General features: G+C 47.7%; 1 protein-coding gene across 6 annotated transcripts in view; it reads left to right on the top strand.

The window, feature by feature from the left end:
- The window catches only part of PPP2R5C (protein phosphatase 2 regulatory subunit B'gamma), a 1,282,082-nt gene that overhangs the window by 635,632 nt on the left and 623,790 nt on the right, over positions 1-22,660 (top strand). The gene's annotated exons all lie outside the window — the stretch shown is intronic.

Genomic DNA, 22,660 nt, shown 5'->3' with positions numbered 1-22,660 from the left:
CACTTAAACCTTGTAAACCATCAAGTTGAATAATTGAATACTAACGTTTCAGCTGTATGCTGGCAGTGTTAAGTATTGCCTTTGTGGCTTCTCATGTAGCCATATTTCTTAAATCCATAGATGAGATGTATAGAGGCAGAATGTAAGATGCTTTTAGTAGGGCCTCTGTGAAGTCTGAGAGGTCTTGGAACTTGCCACTAATGAAATGGGACAATATGAATGCTTGAACAACATTCATGAGATTTTCTCAGAGGAACGTTTGCGCTTTTTCCATTAGGGAGATCTGGAACCAGACTATCTTGACTGTTCGTTCCAAGAATGTGAGTTTGGTGTCAAGTGTGCATCCAAGTCATTTGATGTTGGATGAAAGTTTTAAGGTTTCAAAGTACAGGTCATTGAACCAGGTTTGGAATAGTTTGAGAAGTCCCACCTGTGTAAAGGATGATTCATCGGGTAAGTGTAGGTTGGATTACCATGTTGAGATGATGGTAACTGGATCACTAATGAGGGACATGTTAATGTGTGGTTGTACGGGGACGTCTTGGATTCACCCTTGACACAGACTTAAAATTGCAAGAACTTTTCACCATGAAAAGGCTGCATGGTGCCAATTCTCCTTCTGAAATAATAGAAATACATCATCTCAGTAGCCCATTTAAAAACATCAATATAAACCTAATGTTCTCCGACCAGGATGGATTCAACACTTTGAACAGATGTCTCCCAAACAACACCACATTGGAACCCCTGAAAAGCATCCCACACACTGCAGCACGACTTATAAAGGGTTGGAAGAAGTCAGATCATATCACTCTCAATATGGAATTAATGATGCAGGGTTACCCTTTTTTTGCCATTATTATGTTTAGCCCTGTTTACAGATATAGAGTGGAGAAGGATTCTGTGGTATCATAAAACAGTATCTAATAATGGAAGATGCGGCCTTACAGAACTTAAGATATTACATTGTGCATACCTCACTCCAAAAGTTCTAAACAAAACCTACCCGACAAGATCACAGGAATGCCTGCGGTGCCATCAAGACAGCGCATACCTTTAACATAAGGTAAGGCCATGTCCTCTTGGGGGTTGAATATTGGAGCAGGTGATAACAATTGTAAATAGTGAAGCAGACAGCAACAGTACCCAGTTAAATGAACACCTCATATTGGGCTTAAACTCTAATCCAAAAAAAGGAAAATGTGATACTGATTTTTTTTTCTCTCAAACTGTTTTTACGCAGAAGGAAGGAATCTGGGTACATTGCCTATCCCCTAGAGCTTTGGAAAACAAGCATTTGCAATGCAATAGGTGTTGCATTACTGATAGTTTGAGGTATTGGCATTGCAAATAATAATGCAACGCCAATAGCTCATACTTTTAGTAATGCAAGACCTAGTGCATTGCAAATGCTTGCGTAGTGAGCCAGGAACCAGCATTGTATGTCTCGGTGCAGTACCGCAAGCTGCTCCTAGAGTTCCCTAGTGAGGAAGGCACCAGCACTGCTTGTCTAGTTGCAGTACCACAGGCTGCTCCTAGAGGTACCTAGTGAGGAAGGCACCAGCACTGCTTGTCTAGGTGCAGTACCACAAGCTGCTCCTAGAGGTCCCTAGTGAGCAAGGCACCAGCACTGCATGCCTAGGTTCAGTAACGCAAGCTGCTCCTAGAGGTCACTGATGAGCAAGGCACCGGCCCTGCTTGTTTAGGTGCAGTACCACAAGCTGCTCCTAGAGGTCCCTAGTGAGCATCATAAACTTTTGGCCACATATGGTACTGCACCCTACAGAACATATTGTAAATCCACCCTACCCATTATGCATTGCATGCAAGACAGTACCACAAGTACATTCAGATAGCCATGTCCATATATACAATTAGTAGCTTTAAAATGTGACAAAATAATTATTTTATTAATTCCGGATTAGGTCGTACTCTATGTGGAGCTGATGAAGGGAAATTTATAGAAGGTCTAATATAAATGTGAGATGTGCTAGCGAGTAAAGTAACAATTGCCAACCTAGTTTAGAACCAAGTAAGTGTCCTATCTGAAGGCCTTTCAGAAAATAGTGCTTCGAGGCTGCTCAACGCAGTTTCCCTGCACCCTATAGTGTGGTAGGATGAGGAATAATATCTGAAGATGTGAAGGACTGGCTGTGAAACTGGGATGCTATGGGACCTTGCTCATATAAGATACCTGATGGAAAGTAATAATGTTCAAGTAACCCACACTGCCTTCACCCTCTATCCTGTGTAGGTACCAATAAGTATAATCAAATGGATTATAAAATTTGCTTAACATTGAAAAGCCTGAAGTATGCTCAAGAACAGCTGCACCACCTAGAGGACAGTGAAAAATGATAACCTGACTTTCTTGGCCTAGAAATTGACCACCTCTGGCAGACAGAGTTTCACCAGAAGTCAGGACATCATTGGACAGCAAACGAAAAGGTGCAATAAAGAAAACATAAGATAGTCCTACTTATATTACTTGTCCAGGTTCTTCTACAGTATCCCTATCGATATCAGCCCTTTTTCTACCCATTTGCAGGTCAGAAAGAAACAGAAGATACACCTATTGCAGGAGTGCCACCCGTTTTCCCAAACACATTAAAAGCTACCTGCCACCTATTGTAAATTGATGTAAATTATTTTATTATTAACTGGACTTCTGTCCTGTTCTCTATTGCTTCCTATGTTTGTGTTATACGTTATGTGGGAGGATTTTACAGCACCTAAATAGCCAGTAAGGCGTAACCCATTGATACGGACGAAATCGGTCTCCATGGCAGTGTTGAATTGAAGTTTGTGCATCTCATCTGTATGCATTTGTGTATCTGTGCTTTGCCTCTTCAGCCTTGGAGTATTAGTTAAGGGGGATGAGAACCCAACTTCTACAGTCACAATCCTTGCCAGGATGAGTCAAAAATTAACTAAATAAATCTGTGCTTAACCCCCTAATAGCTTGACACAAAAAAAAGTCAGGCTCAACTTAGAGGCAATGTGTAATTTATTTTAGCAGTACTTAAACATTAATAAAGTGAAAATGCAACCTAAGAAAAATCCCAAACTAACTTAGAAAATGTAGGGCAAATTGTAATCTATCAAATTGCACCAAATTGACAAGAAAATCCAATAAGTAGTACCAGCGTGATACATTTTTTATTTTTATTTTAACGTTAAAAATAGCCCCAACATGTGTTCAGTGCCCTCCTTGACTTTCTGGTCATGCTAGACTGGGTCAAAGTCGTACGTTAAGGCTGACAGCACTGGAGCTTGGGCTGGTTAAAGGGACCAGGTTCACACCGGGGAAGTGTTTTCTTATGACTTCATCTCTGAGGCGTAAGTCAAAAATCCTCAGTAGGCCCCAGGTAGCAAGCTGTGGTCAAAGAGCTCCACATCATCGGATAACCACTGGATGTGGTCTGTGTGAAGCTACTGACTTTTGGCAGAAAATCTCCAAATAGGAGAAATTAGAATTTCGGCCCAGGGAAGATCTTTTGCCAACTAGATACTTTTCGCAGCTAAAGAGGGCTCCACAAGACTGGGCACCTTCTCTGTGAAGTCCTAATGAATCTGATTTGCCGCTGTGGAGAGTAACCTGGATCTTTGGCCCAGCAGCAATGCACCTTCGTTGGGTCGGCTTGGAAGGTTGGTCCAGGTCCCAGTCAGCTCTTAAAGCAGAACAATTCTAAGTTTGGGGAAAGTTATTGTTTTTATTTTTGGGGATACATTTTCATTATTTTCTTACAATTCACATTGAAAACCAACACCAAACCCATGTGTGAGGTTGAGCTCATCAATAGCATAATAACAAAAGCGGGTAACATTGCATACAAAAGGAATAACATCATTCCCGCAATACCTCCTCACAGTGAGTCCTGTTGCCACAAACCACTTGCCCCATATTTTAGTGTGTTTAGTCGGACATTCATGTGCCTCATTAATTGGTTTCTCTTGCTGGGCGCACCAGTCCACTCAATGTCTCCACTGCGACAACGTCTGGGGCCTGGAGGATTTCAAGTGAGCCGCAATATTGCGTTTGGCCACCAGCAATGCCATCCCCAGCAGTTCCCGGTATGCGCGGGTCCCCCCTGCACCCTCTAGTACCCCCAATAGGATCAACAACTGGGAGAGGTCTAGGTCAAGGTTCAAGACTTTAGAGAGTTTGGTTAGCCTTTCCCAGTGACGTGTTATTACAGGAACGGACCACATAAATGTGGAAAAAAGAAAATAGCAAGAACATGTGAGCAATGAAAGCATGATGGATTGGGAAGTAATTCCGCTCTAAGCTGCCTGTCAGGAGAGAAGTGTGCGCAATGCAATTAGTATGTTTGCACTAAACCGAATCGTAATGATATGGTGAGTACTTTGGGGGCCATCAGGGCATCCTGCCAATCGGAATCATCCAGAGGGCCTAGCCATCTCTCCCAGCGTGTCTTGAGAGCCATTAATGTGTCTCCATTGTTAATGCTCAACGTATTGTAAATTTGAGATACTCCCCCTTTACCCAATGTTCCCATCATGGCCATCGCTTCTATCAGGCTGAATGCCGGAATCAAGGTGCAGAGAGAAACATGTACTCGCAGTGTGTGCTGCATTTGCAAGTATTTATGGAGTGGTGTTCTAGACAAAGAGTCCTCCTGTTGCCGCTTTTGAAAGGAAGACATATGGCCGTCCTTCCAAACCTCTCTCAGTAATGTGATGCCTATGACTTCCATCACCAAACCCCTCCAATGTTGTCACCTCTCACATATGTGGCATGTCACAAGGTGGTTGATTGTGTAAGTTTGGACCACCACCCAGAGTGTTGTTGAGCCGCCCTCATTCACTAAACACCAGCCGGTCACCTCCGGTAACGTGGTGGAAATCGTGTCACCATATAGCATTGCCATGATTCGAGGGAAACACAGTGTTCGAGGCATATGAGCTGCAGATTTTACACTTTTGCATAGATCGCCATCTGGTGTTGGGCCCGGATGTTTGCAGTTTGTTTTTGTTCTTGGACAGTCTTTGGAAGTCACGAGTTCGGTGACTCCTCCTTCGGTCCGTACTGCGCATGGGCTTCGGCTCCATCCTCAGATTGTTTTTTTCCGCCATCGGGCTCGGATGTGATACTTCGTGCTCCGGCTTCGAACTTTTCCAGTTCCAGCCTCGACGGAAAATCCTCGTCCATCGAGATTCTTCATCAATCATCTTCTTCATCTCTCTTAGAGGCACTTTCTCGATTCCACACATCGGCACCGGCCTTCGGGCCCTCCTCGACTCCGGTCCCGGCCGATGGAAAGGACTCCGTTCAAAAAGTGCCCAAAATGTGGGTCTAAATTTCCCCACACCGACCTCCATCAGGTGTGTAACCTTTGCCTCTCTCCCGAACACGAGGCCCGAGACTGCCCCGCCTGCAAGTCTTTTCGATCGAAAAAGACCATCCGGGATCGAAGAGCTCGACGCACCATGGCGCACTCATCGACCTCGGCTCCACCGGACATCTTCGGAGACGACATCGGAGCTTCAGGGCATCAACACACCGAGCAGGAGGAAGATATCGTCAGCGTTTCCGAGGCCGACGACTCCGACCTGGAGGACATCACACCGGCGCAGAGGGTCGTGAGTACTCTACCCCCTCCCACCCCCGCGCCCATATCCAAAGAGACTCCGGTTACACCTTCGCCTCCGGGCCTAGGGAAAACCAAACATGCAGCTTCTATCACCCCACCTTCGGGCCCGGTGTCGAAGCATCACAAGTCTCACGGCAGCTCGGGCTCGAGCCAGCCTACTCCTGGTGCCGACAAACACCGTTCGGCACCGAAGAAAGTGACACCCAGCTCGGCTCCGAAGTCACCGGTGTCGAAGCCTGGACTCTCGGTGCCGACAAAACACAAGCATAAATCCCTCGGCACCGACGCTCCCGCGCCGAAGCCTACCTCGACACCAAAAAAACCGGAGGTTCCAAAAAAGCATGGCGCTGAGAAACCACCCAAGTCCTCGGCTCCGAAAACATCGGCGCCAGCAGACGATTCGGTGCCAACGGAACTATTTACACCTGATCCTTCTCAAAAAACCTTAACAAAGGATCCAAAGACTGGGCTCTTGATTTTGTCTATCAAGAAAAGACGTCTTGACACACCAGCTCCTCCTCCACCGCCAAAACGGAAGGACTCTGCCACATCTCCTCTCAGAGTGCCCTCCCCACCACCTCCTACACCTCCTCCACCCCCTCCACCTCTTCCACCTCCTCTCCCTCCCAGGTCTCCACCACCCTTGCCTCATCACTCCCCAACCCCGTCTCCAGAACCAGATTACGGGGATCCAGATTATGATCCAGCGGACGCCCCGATGGACCCCACACCCCCAGGGACCCCAGACCCATGGGAGGATTACCAAAACCCTGACATACCAGATGTGCCTCAGGATGACCTCTACCCATCCAGGCCATCTCCCCCGGAGGACTCACTAGGGTTTCACCACTTAGTGCAATGAGCAGCACACTATCATGGGGCAGAACTACATAGCGAACCAGTTGAGAAAGATTTCTTACTGGATACGTTCGATATTCAGGATAAATCTACAGCCATCTTGCCCATGCTTAAGGGTGTTACCAAACATGCAGCAGAGGTGTTCAAGGACCCAGTCAGGGCCAGGGTCTTAAACCCCAGAATAGAAAAAAAGTACAAAGCAGCCCCCACAGATCCTGCATACATTAAAGGACCTGCTCCTTTAGATTCACTGGTTGTGTCCACAGCTAGAAAGCGGTCCAACTCCCAGTCCTCAGGTGAGGCTCCACCGCCAGATAAGGAATCAAAACTTTTAGATGCGTCTGGTAAACGCACTGCCTCGCAAGCCGCAAACTTTTGGCGCATTGCGAATACACAGGCGCTGCTTGCGCGTTATGACAGAGCACACTACGATGAGCTGGAGGCTCTTATGCAACACCTCCCAGAGAAACACAAACGTAAAGCTCATGACCTAATACAGGAGGGTAAGCTCATTACTAACACCTCCATTAAATGTGCCCTCGACGCAGCGGACACTGCTTCTAGAGCTATAAATACTAGTGTTCTGCTTCGCCGTCATGCCTGGCTCAGGATCTCAGGGTTCAAGGCAGAAGTCCAGGCATCCATACTAAATCACCCCTTTGACCAACAACACCTATTTGGGCCAAAGGTGGACGAAGCATTAGAAAAAATGAAAAAGGACACGGACACAGCAAAGTCTATGGGGGCATTACAATCCCAAACCCCTAGACGCTCCTTTCGGCGTTCGTCCTTTCGTAGCACAGGCAGAGGTTACTCCACCGATAGTGCCTCTACCTCCTACAAGTCCCCTCCTCAAACTACCTTCTCAAAGGGCTACCAAAGAGGTGGATACAGGGGCAACAACAATAAGGGCAGGGGCAAAACCAACACCACCCGTTCTGCCACACCGCCCTCACAATGACTTCCCCTCGCTCCCCCCAGACCATCCCACTCCGGTCGGGGGCAGACTACAAAACTTTATTCACACCTGGGAGTCCATAACATCGGACAATTGGGTGACCCAAATTATTCGGTCAGGGTACTGTCTCGAACTAACATCTACCCCACCCAATATTCCACCAAGGGCACCGTACAATGTCACAGGAACATTCCACACTGCTCAAACAGGAGGTGCTCTCCCTCCTACAAAAACACGCTATAGAGCAAGTCCCTGTCAATCAGCAAAATTTAGGGGTCTACTCTCTGTATTTTCTAATACCCAAAAAAGACGGGACCCTGCGGCCCATTCTGGACCTCCGGCCTCTAAATGCATACATACATTCGGACCATTTCCACATGGTCACCCTCCAACAAGTCCTCCCACTCCTCTGTCAGGGAGACTTTGTCACTACTTTGGACTTGAAAGACGCATACTTTCATATTCCAATACACCCTTCTCACAGGAAGTACCTCAGGTTTGTGGTGGATGGTCAGCATTACCAATTCACGGTTCTCCCCTTCGGGGTCACAACCGCACCACGGGTGTTTACCAAATGCCTAGCGGTAGTAGCAGCACACCTCAGACGCCAACACATTCACGTCTTCCCCTACTTAGACGACTGGCTGATAAAAGCCGCGTCCTACGACCAATGTGTGCAACATACAAACAGCACCATCCAACTGCTCCACCAGCTAGGCTTCACGGTGAACTACCAAAAGTCCCACCTCATACCATCTCACACAAAGCAATATCTCGGGGCCACTATAGACACCTCCAAGGGTATAGCTTATCCCAATTCAGCCAGAATCGCAAGTATACAAGCCTTGCGCCAAACATTCATTGCTCAGCACTCTCTCCCAGCAAGAGTGTTCATGAAGCTGATAGGGATGATGGCATCTTGCATCTTCATAGTGCCCCATGCAAGACTACACATGCGTCCACTCCATGAATGCCTAGCACGGCAGTGGAACCAGGCCCAGGGACAGCTGACGGATCTGGTGTTGGTGGACGGCCGCACCCATCACTCTCTGCAGTGGTGGAACACCACAAACCTTTCCAAAGGGCGGCCGTTCCTGGACCCGGTTCCTCAGGTGATTCTAACAGCGGACGCATCGCTCTCCGGCTGGGGAGCGCACCTCCTACACCTCACAATGCAAGGTCTATGGACACCACAGCAAAAGTCGCTCCACATCAACCATCTGGAGCTATTGGCGATCTTTCTAGCCCTAAAATCCTTTCAGAAACAGATTTCAGCCAAAGCAGTCCTCATTCGCACAAACAATATGACTGCAATGTATTATATTAAAAAACAGGGGGGGACACACTCTCCCCAGCTCACCCGCTTAGCACAGAGCATATGGAGATGGGCAATTCCACAAAAAATCTTTCTCCTGGCACAACACGTCCCAGGCATACAAAACACCATGGCAGATCTGCTCAGCAGACAAACGCAACAAATACACGAATGGGCACTGCATCCACGAGTTCTTCGCCCATTCTTCCGCAAGTGGGGGCAACCTCAGATAGACCTCTTCGCCACCCACGAAAACACAAAATGCCCAAGCTTCGCTGCCAGATACCCACACCCATTGTCCAAAGGCAATGCGATATGGATGAACTGGTCAGGCAAATTTGCATACGCCTTTCCACCTCTCCCACTAATTCCATTAGTGGTCAGGAAGCTACAACAGCACTCCCTCACACTCATTCTGGTAGCCCCAACATGGGCCAGGCAGCCGTGGTACACCACACTATTACAGCTATCAGTGGTACCACATCAAAAACTGCACCTGTCCCCATGCCTCCTAACTCAGAACCATGGAGAAATCAGGCACCCGGACCCAGCTCAGCTCAACCTTGCGATCTGGCTCCTGAAATCTTAGAATTCGGGTACCTTAACCTTCCCCCTGATTGCATGAACATTATCAAGGAAGCCAGACGTCCTACCACTCGAGCATGCTATGCCGCAAAGTGGAAGAGATTTGTTGTTTACTGCCGTAACAATACAATCAACCCTTTAGATGCATCCATACAACACATCATATGCTATCTACTCCATCTTCAAAGGTGTAACCTGGCATATTCCTCCATACGCCTACACCTAGCAGCGATTGCTGCTTACCTGCAAAACAGACAGCATTTATCACTGTTCAGAGTGCCTGCTATTAAAGCCTTTATGGAAGGCCTTAAACGAGTAATTCCGCCCAGGGCACCACCTTCCCCTGTATGGAATCTAAATGTAGTTCTTACAAGGCTAATGGGTCCGCCCTTCGAACCAATGCATAAATGTGAGCTACAGTTCCTCACCTGGAAAACAGCTTTCCTCGTAGCTATCACTTCCCTTAGAAGGGTTAGTGAAATACAAGCGTTCACTATACAAGAACCCTTTTTACCGATACATCACAGCAAGGTGATACTTCGTACAAATCCAAAATTTCTGCCCAAGGTCATTTCCCCCTTCCATCTTAATCAATCGGTGGAATTACCTGTCTTTTTCACGCAACCTCAATCTGTTGCGGAAAGGGCTCTACATACACTTGATGTTAAGAGGGCTTTACTGTACTACATACAAAGAACGCAACCTTTCAGGAAGACTAAACAATTGTTTGTCTCCTTCTCTCCACCGCATAAAGGCAACCCCATCTCTAAATCAGGGATAGCTAGGTGGATTGTAAAGTGCATACAAATTTGCTATCCCTTAACATCACTCCTCTTACTCGCAAGGTCAAAGAGGACCTTGGAAAGTGGAAGACCAGGTCCTTCTTCGCAACCCCCTCAAAAGAAGACACAGAAAAAGTCTTCGGAGGCACCACTTAAGGGTTTGCCACACAAGGATCCTTCGCTGAGGATTGTACACACCTTTAAAAAGCCTGCTTCAGCCCTGTCGACGACCACCTCGTCGAGGCCTTGACGACAACGAAATCTACTTGTACAGCTGTGGGAGTAACCTCGTCGACGACGATAGTCTCTACACTCTTGGCGTCAGCATTGCACTCGTCGTCGTCTACTTCATCGTCGACGGCTGTAGTTCCATTGTCGTCGACAATCAAGATTAAAAAATAATAGTCGACGTCCAAGACAGTGTCGACGCCACGCTAGTCGACGAGCGCATCTACGAGTACGTCGACAAGGGGTGTTCCATCGACGTCTCTCCCATGATGGTGCCTTTGTCGACGACTCCGTCGACGGGGACTTCGTCGACGCTATCATCGGTTGTGTCAATTTGTGTTTCCTCGTCGTCGACGACTACACAGACGAAGGCCTCGTCGACGACACCAAAATCAACGGTGGACAGTGCATATGTTCACCTCAAGGTTACTAAAAGAAAGCTGACGCCTTACCTTACATCACCAAGCAGGGTCCAGCCGTTACCTCCGTCTCACCTTTTGGACGGGGAGGAGGATTCAGATCAGGGCAGCATGTTCAGGGCTGCAACAAATCCCTCTGAACTTCATGTAAAGTACCAGGAGGACTCCGACTATGACGAGCAAGACGCAGAATTTCAGGCATATTATCCAGATGACAGGCATCTTCTCCAACAACCCATGGTTTGTCTCCCTGGGTCTTTGGTTTCTGACCTCCAATTTTTGATTTCTGACTACAAGCAGAGGTTCCCTACTTCTGCTCAGTCTTCTACTCCAGTTCTCGCTCTGCCTCCACGGTTACAGGTTCCACCTCCGCCGGCTATACCTGTTACGTTTCCACCTCCCCCTTCCATGGATGATGAGGAGGAGGACCAACAAGAGGAGGGAGAGGTTCATGATTCTCAATCAACTCATGATGAGTGGGACAACTACGTCATCCCTTTTCCGGCATCTCCAGTGCCTCCTCAAGCAGATTCGCCTCCTGAAGATATTGGGGGTTTTCACAACGTTTTGGAAAGGGCTGCACAGCGTTTCCAAATCCCCATGCCTTCTTACCAGCAGGACTGTTTCTTGTATGACTTCAAGGAACCTTTTAAAAAATAGGTGAGATCTGTGCCGATCATAGACTACATGTGGGATCAAGGCATTAAAATCATGCAAAATCCTTCTACGGTACCCCCAGTGTTGCCTCGTTTGGATAAAAAGTACAGAGCTCCAGACACCGCTCCTGCCTGTCTTACCGGACATCCCAAGCCTGATTCCGTCATCACTCAGGGAGCTCAGCGGAGATCTAAAAACCCTTCTGCTCCGCTTTCAGCCCCTCCAGATAGGGAGGGCAGACGCCTGGACAACATTGGGAAGCACTTTTCTTCCATGTCTGCATTGACAGTGCGTGCGTCTAATTCCTTAGCGTTGTTGGGGCGCTACAACAGGCAGATGTGGGCGGATATTGCACCATACTTGGAGGCCCTGCCGGACGACTCCAAAGTGGAGGCAAAGAAAATTTTGTTGGAGGGCGAACGTTCGGCTTCCGAAATCATCGATTGTGCGATGGATATCGCCTCTACTGGTTTCCGCCAATTGGCTGGCGCTGCGGTCCTCCACCACCAAGGTTGGCTTAAGGCGACGACATTCTGACCGGAAATCCAGACAAATATTTTGGATATGCCTTATGATGGCCAATTGCTTTTTGGCACCCATATTGATGAAGCCCTTCAGGGCATATAAAAGGATAGGGCTTTGGGTACCCTTCAATTAAAAAAAAAAACCAACCCTTTTCGAGGCTCACGGGGTAGAGGTCAGTCTTCCGCTAGGGGAACCTACCAGCAGTATTGGTCTTCCTCCAACCAGCAATTACGACCACAGTTCCAACAGCGCCAACAGCAGCAATCTCAATACAATAAGTCCTCCTTTCGCGGGAAGGGCGGACGACAGAAGGATTCTGCCCGGCGTCAATGACTTCTCTACCGCTGGTCTCCATTTCCTCTCCACCCTCCAGAGTAGGAGGCAGAATTTCCCATTTTCTACACAATTGGAAACAGATCACAACGGACCATTGGGTTCTTCAACTGGTACAGTTTCGGCACTTACTGGAGTTCATTCATATTCCTCCGCAGACCCCTCCTTGACCTATGCTTCACAAAAATCTGCGCCTTTTACTTCTGGAAATCTCACTAATGCTCCAGAAAGGTGCTATAGAGCGGGTTCCCCTTCGTCAGCGGGGGAAAGGTTTTTACTCCCGTTTTTTCTTGGTGCGCAGAAAGGAGAAGAACTGGAGTCTGATTCTAGATTTGAGAAGTCTCAACAAATTCTTAAAGAAACAATCATTTCGCATGGTTGCCATTCAGGAAGTGCTCTAACTTCTCAATGCAAACGACTTCATGGTATCTTTGGATCTTCAAGATGCCTATTTCCATATACCTATCCACAGGAATCACAAAAAATTTCTGAGGTTCGCTGTGGCCGGCAGACATTACCAATTCCGAGTCCTGCCCTTCGGACTCAAGTCAGCCCATCGCATCTTCACGAAGTGCCTTTCTCCAGTGGCTGCATACCTAAGACAGCAACGTCACCAAGTTTTTCCCTATCTCGACGACTGGCTCGTCAAGGCACCTTCTCTGGACGGCGCAAGCAGATCCTCCAACGCCTGTCTGCAGCTTTTCAGTTGCTTGGGACTCACTCTCAATCCAGACAAATCCATCCTGCAACCGTCTCAACGGATAACTTTTCTGGGTGCTATTCTCGATACAAACCAGAGGAAAGCTTTCCCGTCACAAGGGCGACAGTGCAAACTTCTTCACTTAGCGAACCGCAAAAAATCCAGGAAGTTTCTCACAGTGCTTCTGTTCAAATTTCTTCTCGGGATGATGTCATCCTGTATTCTGCTGGTTCCCTACTGTCGCCTCCACATGCGCCCTCTCCAAGAGTCACTTTCCAATCAGTGGATTCAAGCCGAAGGATCCTTCGATGTCGTTCAAGTGACCCCCCCCCCCAAAATGGTCAGTGCTCTGCAGTGGTGGACTCGTCCACTGAATCTTTCTCAAGGCCTGCCTTTCTTGCGTCAAGCCTCTCCACAAATAATCATGACGGATGCGTCCCTGGAGGGTTGGGGAGCATTCCTCCAGGAACTTCGGATCAGCGGGAAGTGGTCTCCTTCCGAACGGAAACTTCACATAAACCTCCTCGAGCTACGGGCTGTTTATCTCGCCCTCCTGGTGTTTTTTCCCAGGATCAAAGGTTCTCTGTATTTCTTTGGTCTCTTCAGGAATTCTTAATTTTATGGTGTCTTCTTCAAAGAAATCTCTTTCGACCTTGTGAATCTTGTGGGAAGCTCAGACTGTTTTCAGATGATCCCCACAAGTAGTGCATTTACTGCTTGTATCCTGACCACCAGGTGAGAGACTGCAAGATCTGCAGAACTTTCCCACAAAAGACTCTGAGGGACAGAGAAGGGCGGCTACTTCTGTGGCTACAGAAGATTAAAGATCAGGACAATCCCTTGTCTGAAGTTGGGAGTATTGCCTCTGTCCAGACTACTTCCTCTAGGAAGAGGACGGCTGACCCTGATTTATCTTCTCCTCGGGCTATGGTGCTGAAAAAACAGCACTGCTGAGCTGCCTTCTACTTCAAAAAAGGCTCTTCCACCTACTAAGAATAAAACTCTTCCTTTTACGCCCCCAAGAAAGACTGTGAAGTGTCAGACTTCTAAACAAGTTTCGGACAAAGATTTACCTAGGAAACGGGGTCCCTCATCAACGAGTTCGACGACTGTCTTCGTCGACGAAGCCTACCGTCGGCACGACGACTACGTCGACTACTACCTTCTCGTCCACGAAGCCACAGATGTTAATGTCGTCGCATCATCGCCGTCGATGCTGGTATCCGTCTCCGTGAAGCCAGTCTCGTCGACGAAGGAGGCGAGATCTACTGGCGACGTTCCTTCGACGCTGAAAATGAAAACTCTCATCGACGACTGCCTTGTCGTCTAGGTTTGTCTCGTCGACGCTACCACTGTCTTCATGCAGAGCTCTTCAGGTTTGGTCTTAGTCTATGTCAACATCGTCTGCATCATCTACGGCACCATCTACACAGTTGCCTCCGTCGACAGCAACGCCGCCTTTGTTACAAAGACGTGGGGCTTCCTTGGAGGTTCTCTCTCCAATTCACACCGCCCCCTCTAAGGTTCCTCTTGTGTTACCTGCACAGTTGCTGGATTATGAAGAGGATGATGAAGAATCTGATGAGGGTGATCAGTTTCGTTCTGCCAGGAGCCCTTCCGAGCTCTTCATTAAATATCAGGATGTGGATCAAGAAGAGGATTACTGCCAGGAGACTTTTCCTCCAGCTCCAGAACCAATTCCTATGGCCCAAATGCCTTTGGCTCTTCTAAATAATCTGCAATACATGTTGAACGATTATTATCGCCGTTTCCCTCCATCTGAATCTGCCTCTTCTATAACACCTACACCTGTTCCTCAATCTTCATCAGCATTGAGGTCACCCAGACCTTCGCATCGCTCTCAGGACGCTCACACCACGGATGATTATAGGGAGGAAGGTGAACTGGATGACAGATTATATCGTGACAGAGTGGGACGACTACCAAATACAAACTCCGTCTCAATCTACTCCTGCTCCGGTCGACTCTCCTCCAGTTGACATCGGAGGTTTTCGTCTTCTCATGGAGAGGGCAACACAACGGTTCCTCCTTCCTATGGAAAAAAAGGATGATTGTTCCCTTTATGATTTTAAAGATCAGCCGAGGAAGTAGATATGGTCGATTCCTATTATTGACTTTATTTGGCAGGAAGGACTAAAGGTTATGAAAGCTCCTGCTTCTATTCCTGCGGTCTTGCCCAACCTCGAGAAGAAATATAAGGCTCCAGACCATTCACCAGCATGTCTGATAGATCAGCCAAAGGCAGATTCCGTTATCGACCAAGCAGCTCAACGTCGAGCGCGGAATCCCTCTTCTCCACTGTCAGCTCCTCCTGATCAGGATGGGAGGCATCTGGATGCTATTGGAAAGAAAGTTTCGACCATGGCAGCAACAACCGTCCGTGCAGCTAATTCACTGGCCATCTTAGGGCGCTATGATAGACAAATGTGGTTGGACATTTCTCCTAACATCGACATGTTGCCTGAGCCCTCTAAGTCTGAGGCGCTGAAAATCCTTCAGGAGGGTGAACGAATCACGGCTGAGATTATTGATTCGGCTGTGGATGTTGCGTCTACAGGTTTTCGACAGCTGGCAGGTGCTGCAGTTCTGCGGCGGCAGGGCTGGCTGAAGGCTAGATCTTTTCGCCAGGAGGTTCAGGCTAAGATAATTGATATGCCTTTTGACGGCGAGTCTCTTTCTGGTCAGCATGTGGACGAGGCCCTCCAGGCCATTAAAAAGGATACCGAGACAGCAAGATCTCTCGATACTCTTCAGTTTCGGAAAACGCCTTTTCATGGCGGTAGAGGCCGTGGATCCTTCTCTGGTCGAGGAGGCTATAATCAGCAAAGACAATATCAGTCCTATCAGAGTAACCAACGTTACTCATCTCAGCGTCAACAGCCCTTCAGGCAACAACCAACTACCTCTTATCGCAAAACAGAAGAAAATCTTCCTACCGCGGACGTGATACGTCTAAAAAGCAGTGACACCTGCCACCTGCTCTACCGCTTACCCCTTTAAAAGTTGGAGGAAGAATCTTCAGCTATAACCACAGACAAATGGGTCTTGGACATTGCGGCCAGAGGTCATTTTCTAGAATTTGTAAAACTTCCTCTGTATACTCCTCCCAAAGGACCACCTCCAGCTCACCTCACAGAGCTTTTTTCCCAAATAAATTTGATGTTACGAAAGGGAGTGATCGAGGTAGTTACTCAGTTGCAAAGAGGAACCAGTTTCTATTCCAGATTTTTTCTAATAAGTAAGAAATCGGGGGAATGGCGCCCCATTTTAGATCTTCGCTCCCTCAACAAATATCTAAAAAAGTTATCCTTCCGGATTCTCACTCTTCAAAAAAATTCTTCAACGCCTCACGGCGGGGGATTACATGACAACTCTCGACCTCCAAGACGCTTATTTTCATGTGCCAATTCTCCCCAGACACAAAGTTCTTGAGGTTCAGAGTGGCTGGCAGGGACTTCCAGTTCAAAGTCCTACCTTTCGGACTACGTTCCGCGCCCTGTGTCTTTACCAAGGTCTTAGCACCGGTGGCAGCTCACCTTCGACTGGAGGGAATTCAAATCTTTCCTTATTTAGACGATTGCCTTATCAAGGCGAATTCTTTCACAGTTGCAAACGCCCATACTCGGAGATGTCTGTCTCTGTTCCAATCTCTGGGTCTCTGTCAATTTCGACAAGTCTCACCTCAGTCCATCTCAAAGAAGAACGTTCTTAGGAGCCACCATAGACCCTCTGCTGACACAAGATTGTGTCTCAAACGAAAGACAACTGAAACTTCGCAAACTTGCCCAACTGTTGCGATCAAGAAAGAACGTTTTAGTCCGGCAGTTCAAGTCACTTCTGGGGATGCTCTCTTCCTGCATTCCCCTGGTCCCCAACTGCCGTCTCAAGATGAGACCTCTGCAAGAGGAGTTCAAAAAACAGTGGTTGCAGGTTTCGGGATCCTTCGACGATCACATCCACATCACTTCTCTGATTCGGGAAGCCTTACGCTGGTGGACTTGCACAAAGAACTTGACAGCAGGCTGCTCATCTCTAGTGGAAGCTTCAAGTTTTGTCATCACCATGGACGCCTCCCTCGAAGGATGGGGAGCGCATCTACAAGGGCTCACCATCGGCGGCAAATGGGATGCTCAACAACGGACTTGGCATATCAACCTTTTAGAGTTGCTAGCTATCTTCCTGGCCCTAAAGTCTTTTCGCACCATCATTCTCGCAGCATCAGTGTTGATCCGAACGGACAACACGACAAGTATGCATTACTTGAACAAACAAGGAGGGACAAGATCCGTTTTACTGTCTCAGCAAGCCCAACAAATTTGGGATTGGGCGATCCGACACCGGCAATCCATGTCCCGGGAGTTTCCAACGTCCTCGCGGATTCCCTCAACAGGTCGACAGTTTCCAATCACGAGTGGGAGTTCCATCAACCAACTTTGGATCGTATTTTTCAGAAGTGGGGTCGACCCGATCTGGACTTGTTCGGGACCAGTCAGAACCTCAAATGCCCATCCTTCGCAAGTTGGCTTCTCCACAAGGGATTGTGCGGGAATGCGTTTTCGATGAGCTGGTTGCGAGTTTATGCCTATGCTTTTCCACCGATACCGTTGGTTCCCAGGGTTCTCCGGAAAATGAAGAAAGAACCTTGTTGCCTAATACTCATAGCTCCCAGGTGGCCTCGCCACTTCTGGTTCACCGAACTTCTCCTTCTCTCCGAATGCGATCCCATTCAGTTGCAACCAATACCGAACCTTCTATCCATTCAGAAGGGAAAGATCTGCCACCCGGATCCTGCATCTCTGCGCTTAGCGGCCTGGCGCCTGAGCACCTTGAATTCGCTCACTTAAGCATTCCTTCGGACTGTAGGGAAGTCTTGGCCAATGCTAGAGCGCCTTCCACGATAGACATACAGGCTCAAATGGAAACGATTTTGCCTGTGGTGTCAAGCCGAGAACATTCATCCAATCCATGCAAAACCAGAACAAATTTTGCCTTTCTTTTTACATTTGACAAGATCAGGCCTTTCCGATTCTACTCTTAAAGTATTTTTAGCAGCTATTTCAAGATTCCGACAGGATGGTTCCAACTCTCTGTACTCCTCCAGGGTCATTCAGCAGTTCTTCAAAGGATTGTTTCGCATGCTTCCTCCCATCCGCTGTCCACCTCCATCCTGGCATCTTAATGTTGTGCTCTCACAACTCATGTGACACCCCTTTGAACCAATTAATAGCACAGATTTGAAGTTTCTCTCATGGAAAATGTCTCCGCTGTTGGCTCTCATCATCAGTGATATGCAAGACTTCACTATTAAACTGCCTTTCCTTCAGTTCACTAAGAACTCGGTAGTGCTACGCACTAACCCTGTTTTTATGCCTAAAGTACCTTCGGACTTCCATCTCAACGAACCGGTCATTTTAAAGACTTCCTTTCCTAATCCTCAATCACCTGCGGAAAGGGCTTTACGTACTCTTGATGTCAAGAGTTGTCTCAAATTCTATCTACAGAGGACATCTTCAATACGGAAATCTGATCAGCTATTTATAGCTTATGGAAAGATGCGTACAGGGCACCCAATATCCAAACAGTCCATTGCTTGTTGGATTTCTGCTGCAATTTGTTTCTGTCATCAGCATGCAGGCAGACCATTACAGACCACTCAGAGAGCACATTCTACTAGAGCAATCTCTTCCTCTATCTGTAGGAGAGTAGGGTCTGCTTTCTATGTTCACCCCCACTTTTTGCTTTTGCTTTACTGTTTTTCGACTTAGATGTGGCTGTGGGCCTGCTAATCAGACCCACAGCCCTGCTGTTCTCTCTCTAAATTAATACTATGTACTTTAGGTGCATAACCCATTTGGATAGGGTCACCTTATTGGCCCCTGTACAGTGTACCTTAGGTACCCAGGGCATAGGTGTACCCTAGGCCTACCAGGGGCTGCAGCATGTATTATGCCACCCCTGGCCTGGCCTTCCATTATGACACAACTGGCTGATCACTCAGCTGGGGCAAGGTCGTGTAATCACCCCTTGTTTAGGTGTAGTATTCCTATACCTAACTTACATATAGACACATGTGTACCGATCAGCCACTCCTATGGCAGGCCTTAACAATCCTGGAGGCAGAGTGCTTGGTAACATGTGAGATGGGGCTCTAGCATGAGCTGAGCCTGTCTGCAGCTTTCGGAACCATGTCCTTATAGCTGTTCTATGATCTAGCCTATATCTAAACCAACAAGGGGACACTGTTCCTAGAGCAGGGTGCAAAAAGTCACCCATGCGTGAGGGTGCAAAAAGTCACCCGTGCATAAAGAAAAGAAAGTGAAAAAACAGAGGAGAGGAAAAAGAAGACTTCCTAGGTGAAGAGGGCCCACACATGCAATGGAAGACCACTTATTTGTCCTCTGATGCCCTCACACACCCTTTTTCAAGAGGTGTCATGCTTCATCATCGGGCGTTTGCTCCTCGTAGGGCCGGCGCTGCAATTCCCTACGGGTCCCCCGAAGGGTCTCTTTTTCGGAGATCTTTTTGAGGACTGCCGGATGATGCAGGCGGGTGTGTGGGGTGTGGGTCAAATGAGGGTAGAGAGTGCGTGCCAAGTGAAAAAAGAGTTAATAAAGGGTAAATATGCAGCGAAAATTTAAATTGTATACCCTTAGCAGACAAAACTGCTAAATAAAATCTTGCCCTAGAGGCACTTTATGCCCGGGGGTCAAGAGTCATCGGTCAACATGTTTCGCGCCTGTGTCGCCATAGAGGTCGTTGGCGCTTCTTCAGGACCAGAGTGGTAAAATATGAAGTGCACGTGAAACAGATTGGATTAAAATACCCTCTAAAACAGTCAGGGCAGGGCAGTAACCTGTATACCCAAAGTGCGGCTACAGCTGCATGATGGAAACTGCTCCTGATCGCTACCTAGGAAAAGAAAAACAAAATAAACCACAAGTATGAGCATCAGTAACAACTTGATGTCTCATCATGTGCCACTGCTGTGTGCACATCAATTACATACGAAAGATAAAAGAAAGGCACACGAGACATGCAGATCAATCAATTCATTAGTTCTCAGTGGAGCCCTAGCCCAGAGCGGTGTCAAAATAGAGAGACAAACGTAAGCTGGATCTACTAATTATCGCAAATATCCTACATACTTCCACTGTAGGCGCTATGCCTAAAAAATTCCAGGAAGCTAATGATGTAATAAAAGCGTATACTAGTTCGGTGGGGAGTGCTTACCTAGTACCATCAGTGGGAAACCTCCACTGGCAGGAGCAATGGACGCCCGCACGTTACCGGGCTGTAAACATAATGAAAAGGAGTCAAAAAGAATGTGCAGGCACGGCGTGCAGTTAGAGCAGCCGCACGCAATGTAGAAGTCCCTTCACAAGCTACTTACAATAACGCCCGGGTGCTGCCTCCTCTAAACCTACCCCGTCCACGCGTCTGCCCGTAATGAGTGACTGATGGCAGAACGCGATGCTAAAAACGCACTGGGGTCAGGAGAGGGGCGTATACTATTTCCGGGATAACTTCAAAAGTTCAACCATAGTGCGCATGCGCAGAGGTAGGAGCGCAATGAGCATGTGCGTTCCGTGGGAGAACTAGTCCCCAATACCTGCGCATTGGCTAATAAAGTGGAAGTATGCTAGTAAAGGGGACCCTCTAAGTCAAACACATGTCGCCACGGTAAGTTAGCCGAGGCGGAGTCCAAAGACAGTCCCAACATCAACATACATGCCTCGTGTGTCTGTAGAAAAAGAGAGAAAGAAAGAAAATAACAAAAGTAAGGTCCCTCGGCTGAACCGCCGTGCTTTACTTATATCAACAAAAAGAGGGGGGGACCCAGGAGCTGGTTAAGGTCCAGTGTCCATGCTCCTCATACCTATATCTAAACCAACAAGGGGACACTGTTCCTAGAGCAGGGTGCAAAAAGTCACCCATGCGTGAGGGTGCAAAAAGTCACCCGTGCATAAAGAAAAGAAAGTGAAAAAACAGAGGAGAGGAAAAAGAAGACTTCCTAGGTGAAGAGGGCCCACACATGCAATGGAAGACCACTTATTTGTCCTCTGATGCCCTCACACACCCTTTTTCAAGAGGTGTCATGCTTCATCATCGGGCGTTTGCTCCTCGTAGGGCCGGCGCTGCAATTCCCTACGGGTCCCCCGAAGGGTCTCTTTTTCGGAGATCTTTTTGAGGACTGCCGGATGATGCAGGCGGGTGTGTGGGGTGTGGGTCAAATGAGGGTAGAGAGTGCGTGCCAAGTGAAAAAAGAGTTAATAAAGGGTAAATATGCAGCGAAAATTTAAATTGTATACCCTTAGCAGACAAAACTGCTAAATAAAATCTTGCCCTAGAGGCACTTTATGCCCGGGGGTCAAGAGTCATCGGTCAACATGTTTCGCGCCTGTGTCGCCATAGAGGTCGTTGGCGCTTCTTCAGGACCAGAGTGGTAAAATATGAAGTGCACGTGAAACAGATTGGATTAAAATACCCTCTAAAACAGTCAGGGCAGGGCAGTAACCTGTATACCCAAAGTGCGGCTACAGCTGCATGATGGAAACTGCTCCTGATCGCTACCTAGGAAAAGAAAAACAAAATAAACCACAAGTATGAGCATCAGTAACAACTTGATGTCTCATCATGTGCCACTGCTGTGTGCACATCAATTACATACGAAAGATAAAAGAAAGGCACACGAGACATGCAGATCAATCAATTCATTAGTTCTCAGTGGAGCCCTAGCCCAGAGCGGTGTCAAAATAGAGAGACAAACGTAAGCTGGATCTACTAATTATTGCAAATATCCTACATACTTCCACTGTAGGCGCTATGCCTAAAAAATTCCAGGAAGCTAATGATGTAATAAAAGCGTATACTAGTTCGGTGGGGAGTGCTTACCTAGTACCATCAATGGGAAACCTCCACTGGCAGGAGCAATGGACGCCCGCACGTTACCGGGCTGTAAACATAATGAAAAGGAGTCAAAAAGAATGTGCAGGCACGGCGTGCAGTTAGAGCAGCCGCACGCAATGTAGAAGTCCCTTCACAAGCTACTTACAATAACGCCCGGGTGCTGCCTCCTCTAAACCTACCCCGTCCACGCGTCTGCCCGTAATGAGTGACTGATGGCAGAACGCGATGCTAAAAACGCACTGGGGTCAGGAGAGGGGCGTATACTATTTCCGGGATAACTTCAAAAGTTCAACCATAGTGCGCATGCGCAGAGGTAGGAGCGCAATGAGCATGTGCGTTCCGTGGGAGAACTAGTCCCCAATACCTGCGCATTGGCTAATAAAGTGGAAGTATGCTAGTAAAGGGGACCCTCTAAGTCAAACACATGTCGCCACGGTAAGTTAGCCGAGGCGGAGTCCAAAGACAGTCCCAACATCAACATACATGCCTCGTGTGTCTGTAGAAAAAGAGAGAAAGAAAGAAAATAACAAAAGTAAGGTCCCTCGGCTGAACCGCCGTGCTTTACTTATATCAACAAAAAGAGGGGGGGACCCAGGAGCTGGTTAAGGTCCAGTGTCCATGCTCCTCATACCTATATCTAAACCAACAAGGGGACACTGTTCCTAGAGCAGGGTGCAAAAAGTCACCCATGCGTGAGGGTGCAAAAAGTCACCCGTGCATAAAGAAAAGAAAGTGAAAAAACAGAGGAGAGGAAAAA

The sequence above is a fragment of the Triturus cristatus genome, chromosome 9, assembly GCF_964204655.1.
Source record: "Triturus cristatus chromosome 9, aTriCri1.1, whole genome shotgun sequence".
In the NCBI taxonomy this organism is placed as follows: domain Eukaryota; kingdom Metazoa; phylum Chordata; class Amphibia; order Caudata; family Salamandridae; genus Triturus; species Triturus cristatus.
This window is presented reverse-complemented; position numbering and strand designations above follow the sequence as displayed.